The sequence below is a fragment of the Mus pahari genome, chromosome 16 (genome assembly GCF_900095145.1).
Source record: "Mus pahari chromosome 16, PAHARI_EIJ_v1.1, whole genome shotgun sequence".
In the NCBI taxonomy this organism is placed as follows: domain Eukaryota; kingdom Metazoa; phylum Chordata; class Mammalia; order Rodentia; family Muridae; genus Mus; species Mus pahari.
The window spans coordinates 23,162,148-23,169,701 of record NC_034605.1 but is presented as its reverse complement, the minus strand read 5'-3'; positions in this window follow the sequence as shown (position 1 = coordinate 23,169,701).

Here is a 7,554-nt window from a genome sequence, read left to right as displayed (position 1 = left end):
CCTGCCTCTCTAAACGGGGATCAGCCAGAGGAGAAACCTGCCTCTCTAAACGAGGATTTCACACAGTTCTGACAACATCTCAGATCACCCGGCAGGAGAGTTTGGAACCAAGACAGTATTAGGTCAGTGGTGAACAAGACCACATTGTGAACAGGATTGCTAAGCTGAGCACACCTCTTGCCCCTGTTTAAACCTCAGACTATTTCATGGCCATGACAAACTTGGAGTCATCCAACCTCTATTTTCTCCTTCTCATGTGGCTACAATGAATACATTTCCCTTTTTTGCTTTTTTTTCTCATTGATCTACAGAGTATGGATAGCCAGACCAACTTTCAAGTCTATCAGAACCCAGGGGTTGACCTTAGTAAGTCTGGTGACAGCATGGTGCTAATGTGTGATATCACTAGCATGAGAATATAAACTATGAGTAAATACATTTAGTGTGATTGCTTGGTAATAGTCAAATGATAAAGATACAGGATGGTTTACTATGAATCCCTTCATTCTAGAAGGCTTGAAGAAATACTATTCTCTATGAAAATCTTTTCTCTTAAGTCAACAACTGTTCTCAGCTTAGGGAAATATCTTGATGGAAGGTTGTGATAGAGAAAGCATCTGACTTCACCAGTTAGCCAAGATGAAGTTGGAAGTAGCAGATATTTAAATGCTGCCTCTGAAGGTTTCAGAAGGGACTAGGGGATGCGATATCAGGGCTAGTGACAGATCTACCTGCAGTGCTGTTATGACAAACCTCGGGGGAGAACAGTTACAGCACATCATCCATGAGACATGGGGATATTTATTCCATATAAACCCTATTTGTTTTATCAAAAGCTTGTCTGGTGCCATTTCCAGTTGACAGAAAGCTTGAGGAAGATAACGGTCCCATTTACCTCCTACCCTCACATATATTCACCCCTTACAGCACACTAACATCCTTCCTCAGAGTGCTATCTTTATTACACCAATACATTCATATAGCTTTTAGGATCACTCAAAGTCTACAGTTGTTATTAGAGTTTATTCTTGGTTTTATGTATTCTAGGGGGTTTTAAAACTGTGTGATAGTAAGCGTCTGCTATTTTGGCTGCGTAGAGAATAGTTTCAATGCAAGTAGAAAATATTCTGACCCTCTAGCCATCTCTCCCTTGTCCTAACCCTTGGGCCATTTATCTTTTTGCTGCCTGAATAGATTTGCAATTGTCAGACTCACATGATTGGAACCATAAAGCTTGAGTTTTCCTAGGATCTCATTGGGGCAGGCAACTATTGCCATTTTATGTTATTATCAATGTCTTGTCATCTTTATGATTATCTACTCACCTTCGGAAGAGTGTCACCTTCCAACCTACTCCAGGTATTCCATACAGGGTTTTATATGGTTCTAATCCTTCAGCTAACCTGAGTACATGCATGCTAAGGAATTTGATTGCTAAATTGTACTGTCCAGTGAGTTTTATTTTGCAACAAGCTGCTAACAATGTCTGATGTTAGCATTTACAGATTAGCTGTATCATTCCACAGTCCACCAGCAACGAGGAGGAGTTCCTGTGGTCAGAGTTCTGGATTTTCTCTATTGTAATACTGTGTCCTTGTACCACATTGTTCTTTTAATTTTCATTTTCAGTCTAGCATGTGACCCAGAACCTTTTTTTTTTTATTTGTTTGCATTCTGAGTATCTTTTTATAAAGAGTATGTATTAAAGTTTTAACTCATTTAAAAATATATTTTATTGTTGATTTAAAAAGTTCTTTGCGTATTAAAGTTAAGAATGTGTAACCAACGATATCTAGTATATTTTCCCAAACCTTTCTTGCCTTTTTATTCTCTTTCACAGTAGAATGTTTTATGCTAATGAATCACAGCTTCTCAATTATTTCCTCTTCTCTTTAAAGACCATCAAACCAGGGTTGCCTGGCTTCTCTCTCATACTCACCTTTGAAGATCTATTTTTGTGTTTTATGTTTCGGTCTGTGATTTATTTAGAGTTATTTATATATGTGTTTGCTATAGGCTATGGCTCTGCTTTCTTTCTTTTTTAGTCTAATTGTTCTAGACTGTTTGTCTGTTAAGATGCACTCCAAATTTTTGCTTCAGCCATAATATGCAATCAGAGACATTTTCAATTCTACTTTGTTATTTTTGGCTTTTAAAAATTAGGCTTGGGACCATTGTGAAGGGCGTTGCTTCCTTATTTTTTTCTCAGCCCATTTATCATTTGTATAAAGAAAGGCTACTGATTTGTTTGAGTTAATTGTATATCTGGCCACTTTGCTGCAGTTGTTTATCAGCTCTAGAAGTTCTCTGGTGGAATTTTTGGGGTTGCTTATGTGTACTCTCATATCATCTGCAAATAGTGATACCTTGACTTCTTTGCCAATTTGTATCCAATTGATCTCTTTTTGTTGTCTTATTGCTCTAGCTAGAACTTCGAGTACTATATTGAATAGATACGGAGAGAGTGGGCAGCCTCTCTTGTCCCTGATTTTATTGGGATTACTTCAGGTATCTCTTCATTTAATTTGATATTGGCTGTTGGTTTGCTGTATATTGTTTTTATTATGTTAAGGTATGGGCCTTGAATTCCTGATCGTTCCAATACTTTTAACATGAAGGGATGCTGTATTTCATCAAATGCTTTTCCAGAATCTAATGAGATGATCATGTGATTTTTTCTTTGAGTTTGCTTATATGGTGGATTATGTAAATGGATTTTCATATAATGAACAAGTCCTGCCTCCTTTGGAATAAGCCTACTTGATCATGGTGAATACTGGTTTTGATGTCTACTTGACTTCAGTTTGCAAGAATTTTTATTGAGTATTTTTACATTGATAAGGGAAAATGGTCTGAAGTTCTCTTTCTTTGTAGGATCTTTTTGTGGTTTAGGTATGAGCATAATTGTGGCCTCAAAGAATGAATTGAGTAGTGTTCCTTTTGTTTCTATTTTATGGAATAGTTTGAGGATTATTGGTATTAGCTCTTCTTTGAAAGTCTAGTAGAGTTCTGTACTAAATGTATCTGGCCCTGGGCTTTTTTTGGTTGGGAGATTTTTAATGATGCCTTCTATTTCCTTAGGGTATATGGGACTATTTAGATAGTTCACCTGCTCTTGATTTAACTTTGGTATGTGGTATCTGTCTAGGAAATCATCCATTTCATCTAGATTTTCCAGTCTTGGTGAGAATAGGCTTTTGTAGTAGGATTGATGATTTTTTTTTTTTTAATTTCCTAAGTTTCTTTTGTTGTCTCCCTTTTCATTTCTGATTTTGTTAATTTGGAGACTGTTTCTGTGCCTTTTAGATAGTTTTACTATCTAAGGTTTACCTCTCTTGTTGATTTTCTCAAATAACCAGGTTTTGGTTTTGTTGTTTTTTTTTTTTTTTGTATAGTTCTCTTTGTTTCTATTTGGTTTATTTCTGCTCTGAGTTTGACTGTTCCCTGCCTTCTCCTCTTATGTGTACTTGCTTCTTTTTCATCTAGAGCTTTCCGACGTGCTGTTAATCTGCTCATGTTAGATCTCTCCAATATCATTATGAAGGCACTCAGAGATATGAGTTTCCTCTTACCACTGCTTTCATTGTGTCCCATAAGTTTGGGTATGCCGTGTTATCATTTTCATTGAATTCTAGGAAATCTTTAATGTCTTTCTTTCTTTCTTTCTTTCTTTCTTTCTTTCTTTCTTTCTTTCTTTCTTTCTTTCTTTCTTTCTTTCTTTCTTTCTTTCTTTCTTCCCTGACCAAGTTACCATGGAGTAAATAGTTGTTCAGTTTTCATTGGTGTGTGGGTTTTTTGTTTTGTTTCATTTTTCTTGCTACTAAGGCTTTAGTCCATGGTGATCTGATAGGATGCCTGGAGTTATTTCAATCTTTTTTAGTTGAGGTTTGTTTTGTGACTAATTATATGGTCAGTTTTGGAGAAGGTATTGTGAGGTGTTGAGAGGAGGGTATATTCTTTTGATTTAGGGTTAAATGGTCTGTATACATCTGTCAAATCCATTTGGTTCATAACCTCTCTTAGTTTCATGGTGTCTCTGTTTAGTTTCTGTTTCAATGATTTGTTCATTAGTGAGAGTGGGGTGTTGAAGTCTTCCACTATTATTGTGTGAGATTTGATGTGTGTTTTGAGCTTTAGTTAAGTTTCTTTTATGAACGTGGGTGCCCTTGTGTGGGCATAGATGTTCAGAACTGAGACTTTCTCTTGGTGGATTTTTCCTTTGATGAATATGAAGTGTCCTTACCCATCTTACTTGATAACTTGCAGGTTTAAGTCCACTTTAGTGGATATTATAATGGCAACTGCCACCTGTTTCTTGAGACCATTTGCTTGGAACACTTTTTCCTAGCCTTTTGCTTTGAGTTATATCTGTCTTTTTTTTTTTTTTTTTTTATTGAGGTGTGTTTCTTGTATGCAGGAAAATGCCATATCCTGCTTGCATATCAAGTCTTTTTAATGCTTATGTCTTTTTATTGGGGGAATTTAGTCTGTTGATATTGAAAGATATTAAAGACAGATCATTGTTAGTTCTTGTTATGTTTGTTGTAGGTGGGACTATGTGAATGTGATTCTCTTCTTCTGGTTTTGTTGTGAGATGATTAATATCTTATATTTTTTTTTTTGGTGTAGGTAACCTCTTTGTGTCAAAGTTTTTCTTCTAGAACCCTCTATAGGGCTGAATTGGTAGGTAGATATTGTTTAAGTTTGGTTTTGTCCTGGAATATTTTAGTTTCTCCATCTACGATGATTGGGAGTTTTGCTGGGCATAGTAGCCTGGGCTGGCATTTGTATTCTCTTAGGGTCTGCATGATCTATGTCAAGGCTCTTCTGTCTTTTAGAGTCTATATTGAGAAGTCTGGTGTAATTCTGATAGGTCTGCCTTTATATGTTACTTCATCTTTTCCCCTTACAGTTTTTAATATTCTTTCTTTGTTCTATGCATTTAGTGTTTTGATTATCATGTGACAAGAGGCTTTTCTTTTCTAGTCCAACCTATTTGGTGTTCTTTAGGCTTCTTGAACATTTATGGCCATCTCTTTCTTTAGGTTGGGGAAGTTTTCTTCTATGATTTTTGTTAAAGACATTTTCACTCTCTTCTACTTCTCTTATTCTTAGATTTGGTCTTTTCATTGTGCTCTGGATTTCCTGGATATTTGGGGTTAGGAGTATTTTATGTTTTGAAATATCTTGGGGCAACTGTAACCAAACAGTGAAAGATCTGTTTGACATGAACTTAAGGTCTCCCAAGAAAGAAATTGAAGAAGACTTCAGAAAATGGAGAGATCTCCCATGTTCATGGATTGGTAGGATTAACATAGTAAAAATGGCCATCCTACCAAAGGCAATCTATAGATTCAATGCAATTCACATCAAAATCCAAACACAATTCTTCAAAGACATGAAAAGAGCAATTCTCAAATTCATCTGGAAAGGCAAAAAAAAAAAAAAAAAAAAAAAAAAAGCAAAAACAATTTTTAACAATAAAAGAACTTCTGAAGGAATCACCATCCATGACCTCAAACTATACTAACTATACTACAGAGCAATAGTTATAAAAACTGCATAGTATTGGTACAGAGACAGACAGGTTGATCAATGGAATAGAATTGAAGACCCAGAAATAAAACCACACACTTATGGAGATTTGATCTTTGACAAAGAAGCCAAAAATATACAATGGAAAAAAGAAAGTATCTTCAATAAATGATGCTGGTCTAACTGGCAGTTGGTATGTAGGAAAGTGAAAATAGATTCATATTTGTCATCTTGCACAAAGCTCAAGTCCAAGTGGATCAAGGATCTCAACATATAAACACATACACTGAATCTAATAGAAGAAAAAGTGGAAAAGAGCCTCAAACTCATGGGCAAGGGGGGATATTTCCTAAACAGAACTCAGGCCCTAAGATCAAGTGATATATGGGACCTCATGAAACTGAAAAGCTTCTGTAAGGCAAAGGACATAGCCAATAGGACAAATTGGCAAACTACAGATTGGAAAAACAATCTTCACTAACCCCACATTGAATAGAGGGCAAATATCCAAATATATAAAGAACTCAAGAAGCTAACATCATTAAAAACCAAACAACTCAATCAAATAATGAGGTATAGAACTAAACAGAGAATTCACAAAAGAAGAATCATGAATGGTCGAGAAGCACTTAAAGAAATGTTCAACATCCTTAGCAATCAGGGAAATGCAAATCCAAAAGACCCTGAGATTTCATCTTATACCAACCAGAATGGCTAAGATAAAAGTGACAGCACATGTTGGTGAGGATGTGGAGAAAGCAGAACACTCCATCATTGCTAGTAGGATTGCAAACTGGTACAACCACTCTGGAAAACAATCTGGAGGTTCCTCAAAAATTGGAAATAGATCTACCTGAAGAACCAGCTATACCTCTCTTGGCCATATACCCAAAAGATGTCCCACCCTGCAACAGAGGCACATGCTCCACTATGTTCATAGCTGCCTTATCTGTGATATCTAGAAGCTGGAAACAGCCCAGATGTCCCAAAATAGAAAAAAATGGATATAGAAAAATGTGGTGTATTTATACAATGGAATACTGTTCAGCTATTAAAAATGAAGACATCATAAGTTTTGCAGGCAAATGAATGGAAATAGAAAATATGCTGAGTGAGGTAACTCAGACCCAAAAGGACATGCATGGTATATAATCAGTAATAAGTGGATATTGGCTGAAAAAAGTACAGCATATCTAGGATATAATTCACAGAACTCAAGAAGCTTAACAAGCTGAAGGGTCAAAATGAGGATGCCTCAGTCCTACTTGGGAGGGAGAAGAAAGCAATCACAGGGGCAGGAGAAGGGAGGAACCTGGGTGAGAAAGGTGACAGGGAGTGGGAAAAGGACACATGATCAGGTACTGGTGGGGGGACAGTAGTGAAGCCCCAAGGGCCAGCAGAAAGAATGGAAACAGGCAACCTCAGGAGGTGGTAGGTAGGGGACCCTCTAGAATGCACCAGAGACCTTGGAGGTGAGAGAGGCTCAGGACTTAAAAGGAAGGACCTCAGATAAAATGCCCAATGATGGGGAGAGGGAACTTGTAGAGTCCACCTCCAGTAGAAAGACAGGGCATCAAGTGGAGGTAGGGACGTACCATCCCACAGTCAAAAACTCTGACCCAGAATCATTCTTGGCTGCAGGGACTAAAATGGAGAAGAGACCGAGGGAAAGGAGGTCCAGTGATGCCCCTTACCCCCAACATAAACTGGGACCCATCTCAAGGGGAGACTCCAAGGCTTGACACTATTACTGATGCTATAGTGTGCGTACAGACACAAGAGACCCAACAATCGCTGACTGAGAAAGATGCAGATATTTATATCCAACCAATGGACTGAATTTGGGGACCCCTGTGGTTGAATTAGGGAAAGGCTAGAAGAAGTTGAGGAGGATGACAACCCCAAAGGAAGACCAGCAGTCTCAACTAACCTGGACCCCTGAGATCTCTCCAACACTGAGCTATCAACCAGTCAGCATACACTAGCTGGTAGGAAGCCCCCAACACATATACAGCAGAG